The sequence below is a fragment of the Antechinus flavipes genome, chromosome 2, assembly GCF_016432865.1.
Source record: "Antechinus flavipes isolate AdamAnt ecotype Samford, QLD, Australia chromosome 2, AdamAnt_v2, whole genome shotgun sequence".
NCBI lineage: Eukaryota > Metazoa > Chordata > Mammalia > Dasyuromorphia > Dasyuridae > Antechinus > Antechinus flavipes.
In genome coordinates, this window is record NC_067399.1 from 678,507,069 (window position 1) to 678,522,874 (window position 15,806).

Below are 15,806 nucleotides of genomic sequence, written 5' to 3' on the forward strand. Positions count from 1 at the left end.
TAAACCGCAAAGCAAAATGTAAATATTTTATCCTGTATATGTGTATTTACAGATGATAAATTTAATACTATTTCCAATTACAAAGTTATCTAAAAACCTTAGAGCACTTTTCTATTATCTAACCACAGAACCTGAACTGAACCCTAATTTTCTACTATGTCTCTTATCCTGTAGCCTGTGAAGGGCTACCTTGTGCTGCATAAAGCCAAAGTTGCAGTATCCTATCACGAGATTAGCTGCACAGTAAGGATTTCTCCTTCCCTCTATGGGAAAATAAACACCAAAAGCTATCAAATCAGAAGAAGAAATCCCCACACAGAAAAATTATGGAATAGTATGAAAATCCCTAACCATTTTTATAGCAACAACATATTCTTAGGATATTTAATAAAGTAAGGAAGCTCCTTCTAAATATCTTGGGAATTGTAAATATAAATTAAAGTTAGCGGATGCTTAATGCTCTCAGGACTGCTGCTTTAAAATTTTAAGTCTGTTTTGATGAAAATTATGGCAAAAAAAAATCTCATTTATATAGTACTATTTAGACAAGTGAGAATACTAAAGAGAAAGATCAGATGATCGGCTCTTATTTTAAACACAATTTTAATCGGTTACTTATATAGGTTTCAATAACTGCCAAGGAGGTTGGAGGAGGAGGGAAAGAGAAAAAGGAAAGCAAATGACCATAAGAAAAATCGATAAGCTGAAAATAAGAGTCTGAGGCGATGGTGGCTCTGCAAACATCATTATATACCAGCATAGTACATGATGTTCATAATGATGACTATTCACTCGTCAAGAAAAGTTCAAATTACGGTTTGAATGCTCAGCTATAGAAGGCAGTCATGTTCTAAGATTTTAAAATGGCTTCCATCTAAAGTGGTTAAATTGGTCTTTTTAAAAAGCTTGTGTGTTTTAAAGAGCAGAGTGAGGGTTCAGTTATCCAGATAATTAGCTGATATTTATCCAAGTCTGATAATACTTGGATAAATAAGACATTATACCCTACCTAAAAGAGTCAATATTTGACCATTCACAACAAATGCTGCTCCCTTTTCACTTTTATTTCAAAATAACTAAACTAAAAGCAAATTTGGTTACCTATGCTGCCCTAAAGTGTTATTTAAAAATTTTGTTTTTGTTTTCAAACACTTAAGCAGCCTTCTGCCCCAAGAAAGATTTATCATCACAGTATCTAATAAGGTAAAGATTGCTATAGAAGAAAGATGTAGCATCATACTTTACCTAATAAATTTCCTTAGATAGCAAACACATATACCTCCTCAAAGTCATAAATATAAATGATTTTTAGATTATCATATACAGTACTGAGAGTGTTGAATCCTTTTTTTTTTTTTTCTCCCCTTTGAGAAACTTAGCAAAATTGTGCTTGTTAAAAATGCATACGTTTTACCTGCTTTGAACTTTTGGTGGTTGGTCTGGTTTCCTGCAGATTATGAATACTTCTAGGATCAAGAGTTTCTCTTTCCAGGGAGTTGGTTACTAATTAATATTTTGGACTAAATTTCACTATTTGATAAAGCATTATTTTCTCAAGTCTGGTTTGTGTTATTTTAAATTTTTTATGGTTTTTTTTGCTGATGAAAAAACCTCTTTAAACGTATCATCATACATTTGGGCAGATTTCAGGAGATGGCCACGTGGGATACGAAAGTTTCCAGTGCAGTTGCTCCTGATTTGATGTTAGTGGTCCCTGATTTCCTCCCCCCCTTTTTTTTTTAAAGAGTGGAATTAACTTTCTTCCCATTTTTTGCTTTTCCAATAGTGATGAATCATCTTCAGTAAGATTAGCAGATCCAGATCACTTTTATTTTTGTGTTTGGTTTCCATATTATCTCCTCTGCTTCTTTGAAAATCCCTGGTCTCAGGGCAGAAGATCAGATCCTTTTCTTTCAGCATTCATTTTTGTTTCTATGTCTGTACTTTAAAGGTACTTTTATGATTGTCTCTGTTTCTTCCTCCCTTTTCTCAGTGTAAACTATGTCTAAACTATGTCAGTTGTACCAAAGAAAAACTATACAATTCTTCAGCTTCATTTCTGATTCAGTTCTAAACAACTCTTTGATTTTTTTTTCCCTTTGATTTACATCTCCTTTATTTTCTAGGCTTGAAAGCTTTTCTTCAACTACCTCTATCGCCTTTGCTCTAGATACGAGAGGAATTTCTTGCTGTACTTTATCAACTCTTTTTTTTTTCTAGTTAAAGGCAGGATTCACATGATGCCACTGAATTTTTAAAGACCCTTGATATCTGTAGCTTTCTCTGCACAAGTATATTTTGGAAGTATAGATTTTAAAGATGGCTTTCCATTTTCTGTTGTATCATTTAATTCTTCTGAATTTTCTTTTTATCCTTTAAGTAAAATTCCTCAGGTGCAAACCTGGAAGAGTGAAGCAATAATTTAAATCACCTAAGATATACATTTCTGGCTCTAGACCACAAAGATATATTGAGGTGATGCAATACTCTAAGACATCTATTTCTGGTTGCCCATTCTCTGAAGATATGTCCCTTAGTCTTTCTTTATTCTCACACCAATACCAAAAGAGTTTACTGATTTACCTAAAGAATATAAACATTTTTACATATTATCTTCCTCAAAAGGATTAGAGCAGTTTTGTTGTTGGTACTGATCCACTTCCACTGCGTGGTCCTAAAAGGATTAGAAAATAAGATACAGTTTCAAATCTTTAGCTAATCTAATAGGCTTGATTTATTTTTAAGTCTGTCTTTTGTATGAAATCTTTTTAAAGATGTTACTAATACTGAGCTCCCCCAAAGTTCATTATTATTCAAAGAACAGTAGTCTTTTTACAAACTAAATTTATGATAGACTAACTTATTACTAGTTAAAAACCGATTATACCAATTCCTATTTTAAGAAACCTCAGTTTTCAATCAAAACGAGATGAAAAAAAAAAAGTTGGCTCCTATATTGTTAAAGTTTCTAGACTGATGCCCAGAAGCATGACCATAATCCTAATGAACATATGGAAAACTATACATCCAATTTATCATTTAGACTCTACATTTCCAGTGGGAGGAAAAAACAACTTCAAAACCTCAATTAATTGCATGAAAAAGGCTTTAACTTCTAACTTTACAATTTAATTTTTGAATATCTTAAAATTTTCCCCTTGGAGCAAAATTAAAATCCATGCCCTTTTCTGCATGAAAATCCCTTCAAATATTTGGTCATAGCTGACACTTATTCTTATGTCTCCTTATTAGTCTTCTCTTACCTGTGGCACTCCTGAGATTTATTTTGAAATTTGGCTTTGAATCAATTTCTAATTCACTTTACTTTTTTTCAAACTAGTTAATCTAACCTAATATTATAGTTACCAAACGAGTCTAACAATTAAAACAATCATTATTGAGTCACTCAGCAGAATTCAACAGTTCCTACTATTTCTCTAAGCCAGTGAGTTATTTTTATGGAAATGTCTGTGAAAATTATACTGAAACTGAGAGAACAACTCGTTCATTTATTATCTTGCTTTTTTTTTTTTTTTGTAACTCAACTATCTCTTTAAATCCCTCATAGTCTAGTTCAAAATTGAATCCTTCTGATCTTGAAGGTGTGTAAATCGAAGACATCTCTCACCTCTTTCTTTCTTAGTTTCTGCGACTTATTCCTAACACCCCCGACATTGATTTCCTATGGTGGCTCCAGTATTTTTCCTGTCATTTGATGTTCTTGATTTGAAACACTGAAACCTTCTATTGCTTTTTTTTCCCTCAGCATCTACATTTAATTCTTGTAATACTTTTTCTGAGGATTCTGAGCTTCTATCAGATATTTCTAATGTTTCGCCTCCTTTATTTAGTGTCTCCATAAACACAGCTATCAGACCGTCAGTCTTGTGCTGCATCCCATGGAGTGGGTAGTCTCTTGGCTGTTAAAAAAAAAAAAAAAAGTGGCAGAATACAGATAATTATGATAATTATGAAAACAAAGAATATGCTTCTCTCGCCAATCTAGAGAGTAATTCTTCTTTATGAAATATGGAGAATTTAAGGTCTACCATTACCTCGAATAGTTTTGTATTCTCATGGTTTCTTGGACAATAATATTTAACATGCTTAATAAGATGACATAAATCTTTACCTACCCAGGTAAAATACATGTGACATTGCATGTGAATGTGACCTACAGACTGCATAATTGGCTTATGGCTAGTTTGACTGGATTATAGAGTGCATGAAGGACAGCAATGTGAAATAAATTGGGAGTTTGCATTTAATCCTAGAAGATCCAGAAAGCCAACTAAAGATTTGGGGCGCAGTGCTATTATGGGTTAGACCAGCACTTAAATAGGAGGATAACTGAGAACTCTTGTGAAGGGAAGATTAGAGAGAGAGGGGAAAGGGGCTGGAGAGGAGACCAATTAGAAAGCTATTTTAACATTCAAGACAAGAAGCAATTAGGGCCTAAAAAAAAGCAGGATGTTGGCCACGTGAATAGACAAAAAAGGGATGGCTATCCGGGCAGGGAGAAGTGACAAGACTTGGCAACTGATTAAACCAGGGTGGGGGAGGTGAAGAGTCAAAGATTAACTTCCTCTAGTTGTTGAATATAAGAAATGTTTAAACTGTAGTGCACAAAGAAGTCTGCATTGTACAACTACATTTAGATGATATTCTAGTAATTATAAACTACAAATTCTCCTCTATAGATGAGTAATGACTGACTCAGTTGGGGTCTAACTCTTCAGGTTCAAGGTTATCTATGGCATCTCATGACACCATCCAAGGGCATGAAAGGAGCTAGTGTTTGATGGGAAGACTACAGATGCTAGCTTTGGCAATTACAAATAAAGATTTCTGTAAAAGTTTCACTGAGGGGCAGCTAGGTGGCGCAGTGAATAGAACACCAACCCTGAAGTAGGGAGGAACTGAGTTTAAATTAGATCTCAGGCACTTAATACTTCTGTCTCCCTATTAGTCTTCTCTTACCTGTGGCACTCCTGAGATTTATTTTGAAATTTGGCTTTGAATCAATTTCTAATTCACTTTACTTTTTTTCAAACTAGTTAATCTAACCTAATATTATAGTTACCAAACGAGTCTAACAATTAAAACAATCATTATTTAGTCACTCGGCAGAATTCAACAGTTCCTACTATTTCTCTAAGACAGTGAGTTATTTTTATGGAAATGTCTGTGAAAATTATACTGAAACTGAGAGAACAACTCGTTCATTTATTATCTTGTTTTTTTTTTTTTTTTTGGTAACTCAACTATCTCTTTAAATCCCTCATAGTCTAGTTCAAAATTGAGTTCTTCTGATCTTGAAGGTGTGTAAATCAAAGACATCTCTCACCTCTTTCTTTCTTAGTTTCTGCGACTTATTCCTAATACCCCCGACACTGATTTCCTATGGTGGCTCCAGTATTTTTCCTGTCATTTGACGTTCTTGATTTGAAACACTGAAACCTTCTATTGCTTTTTTTTTCTCAGCATCTACATTTAATTCTTGTAATACTTTTTCTGAGGATTCTGAGCTTCTATCAGATATTTCTAATGTTTCGCCTCCTTTATTTAGTGTCTCCATAAACACAGCTATTAGACCGTCAGTCTTGTGCTGCATCCCATGGAGTGGGTAGTCTGTTGGCTGTTAAAAAAAAAAAAGTGGCAGAATACAGATAATTATGATAATTATGAAAACAAAGAATATGCTTCTCTCGCCAATCTTGAGAGTAATTCTTCTTTATGAAATATGGAGAATTTAAGGTCTACCATTACCTCGAATAGTTTTGTATTCTCATGGTTTCTTGGACAATAATATTTAACATGCTTAATAAGATGACATAAATCTTTACCTACCCAGGTAAAATACATGTGACATTGCATGTGAATGTGACATACAGACTGCATAATTGGCTTATGGCTAGTTTGACTGGATTATAGAGTGCATGAAGGACAGCAATGTGAAATAAATTGGGAGTTTGCATTTAATCCTAGAAGATCCAGAAAGCCAACTAAAGATTTGGGGCGCAGTGCTATTATGGGTTAGACCAGCACTTAAATAGGAGGATAACTGAGAACTCTTGTGAAGGGAAGATTAGAGAGAGAGGGGAAAGGGGCTGGAGAGGAGACCAATTAGAAAGCTATTTTAACACTCAAGACAAGAAGCAATTAGGGCCTAAAAAAAAAGCAGGATGTTGGCCACGTGAATAGACAAAAAAGGGATGGCTATCCGGGCAGGGAGAAGTGACAAGACTTGGCAACTGATTAAACCAGGGTGGGAGAGGTGAAGAGTCAAAGATTAACTTCCTCTAGTTGTTGAATATAAGAAATGTTTAAACTGTAGTGCACAAAGAAGTCTGCATTGTACAACTACATTTAGATGATATTCTAGTAATTATAAACTACAAATTCTCCTCTATAGATGAGTAATGACTGACTCAGTTGGGGTCTAACTCTTCAGGTTCAAGGTTATCTATGGCATCTCATGACACCATCCAAGGGCATGAAAGGAGCTAGTGTTTGATGGGAAGACTACAGATGCTAGCTTTGGCAATTACAAATAAAGATTTCTGTAAAAGTTTCACTGAGGGGCAGCTAGGTGGCGCAGTGAATAGAACACCAACCCTGAAGTAGGGAGGAACTGAGTTTAAATTAGATCTCAGGCACTTAATACTTCTGTCTGTGTGACCCTGGGCAAATCACTTAACCCCAATTGCCTCAGCAAAAAAAAAAAAAAAAAAAAAAAAAAAAAATCACCGAAAAAGAAGAAAAAAAGGAAAAACTAAGCACATTCATCTGAAGTGTGCTCATCTCCTGAAAGTGTATGAGGGTGTTTTTTACAAGACATTTCTTCAAACAAAAGTGGTGGAATTGTACCAGTCTTAGAATTCTATTGATATGGATTTTAAACATACTGGCTAATCCTAATAATAAAGAAAAATGGCATATTCATGTATCTACTACATAGGGTAGAAATATATGCAACAATATATAAATATGTGTGTGTGTATGTGTATAATCCTAATAATGAAGAAAAATGACACATTCATGTATCTACTACATAGGGTAGAAATATATGCAACAATATATAAATGTGTGTGTATGTGTGTGTGTGTGTGTGTGTGTGTGTGTGTATGTGTGTGTAATGTTTTATCTCCCACACTCACTGTTGGTAAAGAAGTCGCTTTTCAAAGTCCAGGGCACCCAATCTAGGTGACAAACTCTTGACTCTCCTTCCTAATTCAAATAATGCAACAGCCCCACTGACTCTCACTATTGATTTTTTCAGAACAATCTGAGGACAGCTTCCCTAACTTCGACTTAGCCCTGGGGATTCTCCTGGTGTAAGGGTGCATGGAAGGTAAGTTCTCATCAAATAATTCATGTCTTAGATGGAACCCCAAAGAAACTCTTCTTTTTGGCTGATGATCCATCACTCCTTACTCCTATTATCTTAAAAAAGACACATATTTATATATTGTTATATACCCATTATATGTACGTTTAATATGCTTATCTCACATATACACCAAACCCAACAAAAGGCTAAATAAACTTAGCTCATTATACAGAGCACAACAGGATAGGAAGACCACAGATATAGACACATACTTATAAAGTTTTTTTTTTTTAATTGCATATGAAGAGCTCAAAGATTCTCCCTCTAGCAGCCAATGTGTCTGTGTTGCTCTATAACCTAACTTTGAGCCATCCCTTCCAAAGGTGTTATTAAAAATTGTGTTGCCTTTCAAATGTTCTCCTCCGATGGCATCTTTGCATGGGTTATGGAAGGAAGAGTGGGTAACAGATCTAAAAACCTGACTATCCACGATCAGATTTATTAAGGAAGACAGGCAACAAGCATCAAAAACCTCCCTCTGTCTATAGAACAAGGACTCAACTAAACATGCCTTATAAATATGTTCATATGTGAATAGAAATTAGATTTATCTAGCTTTTGTAAAGTCTGGCTATATAAACTTAAAGCAGTCTAAAATCACTGATATCAAACTGATATTGGTACAGAAAGGTTATTTTAGCTGCTTCATCACCACTTGATGATTCATTATAGATGGACCAAAAAAAAAAAAAATCAGCTTCCTTGTGAGCTAATTTGGGAAGGAAAAAGGATGCTTTTTCCAGGGGGGCCGACCTCCATCTGTCCTCCTCCTTTCTTCTCCCTGAATTCCCGACAGCCAGCCCCTCACTCCTGTGTTTTCGGGGCGCCTTCAACCGTTCCATCTCTTGGCCCAGCCTCTTAGCTGGGAATCTCTCTGCTTGGCTCTGCTCCAAAGCACTCTCGTAGGGATCCTCAAACCACCTTTCTTCCTCATGGCTCCTCTCCAGCTCCAAGGCTGGTCCAGGGCTCCCTTGAGCCAGGCTCCTCGGCAGGACTTTGGGCTTTCCTTCTTTGGCACTCCTGCCCTCCTGGAGTTCTCCAAAGGCATTGAGGATGTTCAGATGGCTCTGGCTCCTGGGAGGGGCTCTGTCTTCTGCTCTCTATCATCCATGCTGACCCGAGTCTTGGGCCCAGATTTTCTGCTGCCAGGATAGCTCTGATGGCCTATCTGATGGCGGTTACTGTTTAATTCTCCTTTCATCAGGCCAAAAAGTTTCTTAAAAGGAGAGAAACCATGGTTTTCATTCTTCTTTGGAAATGTGGGACTCACATTCACATCTCCATTGCAGTCAGCTGTTATATCGATGGAAATGGAACTTTTTTCAGTTAAATTTGTTTTTCTTTGGGTTCTTTCTTATGTAAAATTGAAGTTTTCCCTGCAAGATGTTCTTCCACAATATCTGAAGCATCATCACACTTTCAAGGTCTATATGCATTTATTTGTCTAGGTGGCACATTAGTGAGAATGGTCTTGTATTCTTTTTTCCAGTATATTCTATAGGGATATTGCTGAAAGAATGGTACTGTTCTGTATTGGAAAAAAAAAAACACACACACACACACAAGGGCGGTTTGAAAATATTTTCTTGGAATATTATTGCTAGTAATTGGATATTTCAAAGTAAAATGAAGAACTTTCCTCCAATTATTGCTTTTTTAAAGTCTATAATTGAATTCTTTAAAATACCCTGTTACCTTCCTCCCTCTTTTTTAAACCTTCTAAACATGTATATATACATGTATACAGCATCTAAGAAATAATTTTCTGTTTATACTGAGGTCTTCTTATATATACTTGTTTAGACACAACGTACACAGAACATTTATATGTGTAAAAACTGGTGAGGATCCTGTATAGCTTCCTAACTGGGCTAGCAAATGAATCTGCTTCCCAGAAAATCAACAAACTCCAGGACTTTAAAATGATAGCCAAGAAAACATCTCATGAATGTCTGCTATAATGCCTGAAATCTTTTACCAAGTGTGAAAATCATATCGTGTAAATGTTAGCAATAACATTAAAACTGTCCATCATCAGCTAAGGAAAGAAGTACTGGAGGCCTCTAGAAGGTTAAACTAGGAAAACATGACTTTCATACTTCTTTGGTTTGGGGTTCTGATTAACTGGCTGCTTTCCTTCATCTCGAAGGCCGTGTTCATCATATTCAAATCTGAAAAGGATAAGATGGTTTAGTAATGATTTTTAAAATATTATCCCCTAAGAAGTCTGGCACCAAGCCAGAGCTGTGATTGGCTAACAAATAGATAACAAATAATACACAATATATTGCACATGCACATAAAATCAAATGCTTTAAAAATCAGCACTTACGCTTATGTTTTGGGCCACGAAAATTACATTTGCCTTTTTCTTTCCGTCTAGAATCCTAAGGCATATCTTACCCCTGTAATAAAGGAACTCCTGCTTTTGGCCCCGATTCTGTGCAGTTTAAAGGGAGATGGGAAAGGTCCCAACCACAAATAGATGCGTTTAGACCAGTAAGAACGGAGAGCTTCACTCTCACAAATCACAATCCGGAGCACATCAGATAGCTGCTGCTTAGATCTTTTGGGACAGTGGTGACGTACGTGACGTAGGTCACTGAGAGGAGGTGGGAGAGAGATCCGGCATTATCCGCAATAGAAAAATCTGGAAAAAGACTCACTTTATCCCGCACTGCTCCAGGGGCCCTCCTCAAGCGGAGAAAAGGAGCCCGCCCACAGGAACAGCGCCCACAGGAACAGCCCCCACAGGAACAGCGCCCACAGGGCTCTGCGCAGAGTTCTACGGGGCTACAACCCCCTCCCCCAGCCAGGCGGCACAACAGGGCCTGGAGTCCCCGGAGCCCCAGGGCAGCCTCGGACACGGGCCAGAGAGCCGCTGCAGCCTCCTCGGCCAAACGCTCCACTAGCTTTAATCTCGACTCAATGAACAGGCTGTCAGCGCGCCCCCAGCAGCCCCCAGGCCCAGCGCCCCGGTCCCGCCAGCATGTTATCAAATGGGGGAGGGGGCAGAGCCCTCCTCGGTTTTAAGGAGCCGCGCTTCGCCCCCGGTTCCTCATTAACTGCCCCCCCTCCCGGGGGGGGGGGAGCAGGCAAGGACGCGCTCTCCCAGAGGAGGTCCCTACTTTCTTGGGTCCCCATCTGCCGAACTTCAGTCTCCCTCCTTCCGCCTTCTTAGAAGCCAAAGACTTTGATTGGTGAGGGGGCGGAGCCCCTCCTTCTAAGGTCCAATGACCAGAGGTGAAGGCGGGGCCTCGAGGCCGTTGAAGTGGAGAAGCGGGAGTCTGCGTTAGGGGTTAGAGGCCTCGACCCCGAGTGGAAGCCAATAGGAAGAGCTAGATCCAGAGATTGACTAGACCCGTGTTTCTTCCCCCAAACAGGAGCCAATAAGAGACTAGAGCCAGAGATTGACTAGACCAGTGATCCCGCCCCTAAACCGGAGCCAATAAGAGAGGCTAGAGCCAGGAATTGACTAGACCCGTAGCCTCGCTTCCTTTTTAGAGAGTTAGCGAGACTTCCCCGCCTTTCTTCTAAGGCTTTCCCGGCTTTTTTCCGCCTGTTCACCTGCTGGCTGGCAAAGTGCCGAGGGGCCGGCGCGGAGCTCTCTCGGGCCCAGGGGCTGTCACGTTACTGGAGCCCGCTGTACGGGGGCCGCCCTCCTCCCTCGCTGAGCTCCGACGGGGGTGGAGGTTTGAGGGACGGGAGGGGAAACTGAGGCACGGCTGGAAGGGCCCCGAGCCATTCTCCTTCCTCACGGGGTAAACTGAGGCTCAGCCGGAGGAACCGCCTCTGGTCTGCTGGAATGATGTCGTGGGGTTGGGGATGTGGTGAACGGGACCTGGTTAACCTCAAACCCGGGTGAGGAGCTGCGTCCTAGGAGCGCTTTTCTCAAACTTTGGCCAATGCTTAAAACGTCTCCTCGGAGAGGGTCTAATCACTGAGCGAGAACAAGCGTCTTCCTCCCTGCGTTTCCCTGTGAAAGCCTCCCGACGTACCCCCTGCCCCCAGTCAGTCCCTTGATCGTGCAGATCCCGTTGGGTATACAATGAAGCCCCTCCTCAGAGAGACCGGTCCGGGGTCCGGAACTTGCTCCCCCGCTGCCCCCGCTGCCCCCATGGGTAAGCCGAAGCTCAGCCACTGGCCCCCCTGCCAGGAGCAGCACTTCCGCCGTCCGGAGGGAAACCGAGGCTGCACAGGGACAGCCAGCCTGCCTGAGACTGCACGGAGCCAGGCCCTGGTGGGTCGGGGCAGAGAGCCGGCCAGAAAGCCCCAGCAGGGCCCGAGCGGCGCATGGAAGGGAGCCCGGAAGGGCTGGAGGAACCACCAGGGGCATCCCTCCCCTACGGTGATCAACTGAGCCGTGGCTGAGAAGGAGGCTGCCCATATCAGCGAGCAAGTGTGGGGCCCGACACTTGGCGCATCAGAGCCTCCCCCACAAAAAACAGAAGCAAAAATGGGAAGAAAGGGGAATTTACTCCTTGGACTTCTGAGCCCACTTACCCAGGGCTGAGATACCACTAGGGAGGGCCCCGTAACTGGTCACCTACTGTCCATTTCTCCATACGGGGGTTAACTGAGGCACGGTTGGAGAGCTTTGCCATTTACCTTTCCTGCGGGCTAGAAGGGATGTGCATTTACAGCTGCTCTAACTCCCACCTAGAGGCTCCTAAGCACTTTCCCCAAGCTGAAGCTTGTGGGGAAAACCTTGCAGATTATTTTTGTAGCATCCTACGGAAGTGTGTGAGAGCCGTGGGTCATGGGCTGAAAGAATTCAAAGGTCTTTTCTTATAATCACAAAAGTTTATATGTTTACGTCATAGTTTTTTTAAAAAGTCTCTTCAGAGCGCAAGTTTGGGAGAATATGGGCTGAAATTTGGGGCCTAGCTAGCGGGCGAGGCTAGGTGGCACATTATAAAAGGAAAACAAGGAGCTTTTCATGCAGGAAAGGAAACAGGGTGTCTTAGCCACTGCTGTCGATCACACTGGGTGGGGTTTTTGCCCGAGGTAAAGAAGGAGCAACAGACAAGAGTCCTTGGCTAAATAGGCAGTTTTGAGCAGCCCCTTGGCTCTGACCCATCACTGCCTAGAAGGGCTATAGCTGTTAGCTGTTTATCATCGTCACAGAGCTTCAAACGCAGCCCCTTTGGTCCCTGAGTCCCAGGCACTATGGGTGTTCTGGGTACTAATGGGGTTGTCCACTAAGATCTCATTTGTGCCTCCCTTTGGCTTCTGCTGAATACAACATAGAAACTGGTCCCCGGGACTGCGGAGGTTCCGTGCCTGATGCCCAGCTGGCTGCAGGTGCCCTCACCCCCTCCTCCCTCCTGCACTGACTGCCTATGCCCTCCTCCTGTTAGCAGCATCGCCCACGACCGTGGTTGCTGCACCTGCTCTCTCCCCTTCCTTTCTGACCAGCCATGAGGGATCGATCCAGTCCACTTCCTGTAACCCTGTCGAGTCCCGAATCTCTCTGGACCTCATTAGTCCTCTGGACGGAGGAAGCCAAGTTGTTCTATAAAAAGTGAACAGGCTGATTCTAGAAAGGCCTGGGAAGATTGACCCGAGCTGATGTTGAGTGAAACAAGCGGAACCAGGAACGCATTGTAACAACAAGAGCAAGGAGCACAGGAACCACATGATCAAGTGGTTTAGACTCGGTTCTTCTCAGTGATCCAAGGCAGTCCTTTCCCCCCCCTTTCTTCTGTTTTTTCCTCTCTCATGATTTTTCCCTTTTGTTCTGATTTTTCTCTCCCAACATGATTCATAGGCAAATGTTTTTGTTTTGTTTTTTAAATGAATGTACTAGCTTTGTGATCCTGGGCAAGTCACTTAACCCCAATTGCCTTAGCCAAAAAAAAAAAAAAAAAAAAAAATTCATGTATAACTAGAAAAAGCTTTTTTAAAAAGAAGCCATGTTGTGTAGTGAAGAAGCCACCGCGTTTAATGTTAGAGGGAGTAGGTCCAAACCTTAACTTGGCTCCTGGATTTTGTTTATTTTACAGATGGGGAAACTAAGACTCAGAGAAGGTCAACCATGTGATTTTGGGCAGGTTGCTGGACTTCAAGTTCCCTTTTCTGTAAAATGGAGACATTGGACTAGAATTATTTTTAAAGCTCCTTCCAGATCCTTCTGTGATCCTTAGTCTAGAATGGGTGGTACTACCTATCCTGTTGCGTATGGTAGCAGATGTTTTAGCCTTGGAGTCTGGAGGACCTGGATTCAAATCCTACCTGGTACCTACTATGTGCCAGGCACTCTGCTAAGTACTTAACAGATATCTCATTTGATTCTTACATTCTGGAAAGTACTTGCTGTTATTATCCCCACTTTACAGATGGCAAGCAGGGTTAAGTGACTTATCCAAATAACTAGTGTCTGTTTTCAGGTTGTTTCTTTTCTAGTGGGGAGGGGAGTAGGGATAAATCAGCTAAACAGACAACCATAGACACGATAGTGTGAAGGAGGGAGCACTAATGGCTGTCTAGAAGAGCACCTTCCCAACTGAACTTTGAAGGAAGCTGAGGATTCCAAGAGGTAGAGATGAGCAGGGAGTGTATTCTAAGCACTGGGGAGAGTCCGTACCCGGGACGAGGTAGCATAGGGAATGTTCCAGAAGGGGAGCAGCAAGGTCAGTTTGGCTGTAATGGGAAGTTTATGAAATCTGCAGAGAAAGAGTGGGAGAGAAGAAGAAAAAACAGGGAGGGAGGGAGGGAGAGGAGAAAGGAGGGGGGAGGAAGGAAAGAAGTAACATTTATTAAATCTGCATAGATAGACTAGCCCTTGGTTTTAAAGGGCTTTTAATGGGCAGCTGAGGGGCTGGTGTCTTGTTCTGGGAGTGACGGGGAGCCATTGGAGCTTCCTGAGCAGGACGATGCTGGGAATAGATCTGAGCTTTAGAAAGATTCAGGATAATACCACGCAAACAGAAAACACAAGGCCCAGGACCTGAGCCTATCTCAATGACATGTGTTCTATAACATCCCACTGTTGATTGGCTCAGCCCCCACTGCTCTCATCTGGAGCACCACCTGGAGTGGGCTTCCTCTCCTCTCCAACACTTCCTCCAGCCTCCATCCAAAGGCCACCCATTACTCTACCACTATGTATTTCAAGCACCTCCCCCTTCCTGAATGGGTTCTTGCTTTCCCACCTCCATACCTTTGCCCACGTCATTATCCCTCTTCTCTGCTAAATTCTAGTTCACAGCCACAAGATGCTCAATTTTTCTTTTTTAAAGAAAATCTGCTATTTCCTTTCTCCTATTGATCGGGATGGGGTGTAGCTGAGCCCCCTCCTGCTGCATTCTCTGCTTTCGTGACCCGGAGCAGGGTCCTTCTGTGGGCCTTCCTCATCTCTTTTATGAAAAGATGGGATCGGCTCCTTCCAGTTCAACATTATGATTCCCTTCAGGCTCCCAGGCTGGGCTGGCTTTGTTTATTGTCATGTTTTTGAAAAAGGAAGAGAGGGAGGTGAGGAAGGAAGGAAAGAACATTTATTAGGCACTTACTATGTACCAAGCTCTAAGTCTACCTCCCTTTCAGGAGGTTTCCTTCTAAAGGGGGAAATACCTGGCAGGGAAAGGGTGGCTGGGGGAGGTTCTGTGTCCAGAAGGTTCTGGAGCTACAGAGGGGCTGGGGAGGGGTTCTCCCCCTCAGGATTAGCGGGAAGTAAACCAGGAGCTAAATAACAAAAGGTTGGAACCCACAGACCAGTGTCTGCCTCAGCATCTCCTCCTGGCAGGACCTCGGCCTTCTGCCCCAGAGGCCAGACCCCGCACCTCTCCGGCTTCTCCCAGCCCTGCTCTTCTTCAGTTTTTATAAGAAACTGGACTTTGGTCCCATTCTCTGCCCTCCCCCTCTGCGTGAGGCTCCCCTGCTGGGTGGAGGGAGTTGAGGGGAGTGACTGAGAAGTACTGGGGAGCTAATAGGGCAGCAGGGGTGGGAGTGGGGCGGTGAGGGGGGGCTGTCACCAGGAGGAAACCAGGTGTAGAAGCAGCCAGAGGGGAAGGAGTTCAGTGGGAAGTAGGCGTATTGCTTCCCAGGGAGTGGAAGGGGCCCCAGAGGGGACACTGAGGGGATGGGGGGGTTCAAATAAGGGAGACAGCAGTGGGCCGTGAGGAGCGAGTTTGTCTGCAGATGGGGCCGGAGGGAGGGCCGGGATCCCGGGGAGGGGGCGGCCATCACCCACTGGGATGCCTGAAAGACTGAGGAGGAGCCCAAGGGGACGGAGTCCTCCCAGGACCTCGGCCAGCTCAGGGAAAAGCCATCTTGCTGGTCCTGACACTGTGTGTGTGTGTGTGTGTGTGTAAGTGTGTGACTGTGTGTGTGTGTGTGTGTGTGTAAGTGTGTGACAGTGTGTGTGTGTGTGTGTGTAAGTGTGTGACAGTGTGTGTGAGTGTGTGTATGAGTG

At 42.3% G+C, this 15,806-nt stretch overlaps 1 long non-coding RNA gene across 1 annotated transcript; it reads right to left on the reverse strand.

Annotated features, from left to right (window-relative positions):
- Positions 1 to 8,053: 8,053 nt before the first annotated feature.
- Positions 8,054 to 10,515, reverse strand: LOC127552209 (uncharacterized). Its single transcript, XR_007951292.1, has 3 exons — positions 10,060 to 10,515; positions 9,493 to 9,564; positions 8,054 to 8,921 (listed from the first exon to the last, which is right to left on the reverse strand). It is a non-coding gene; the product is annotated as an uncharacterized LOC127552209 (long non-coding RNA).
- Positions 10,516 to 15,806: the final 5,291 nt, after the last annotated feature.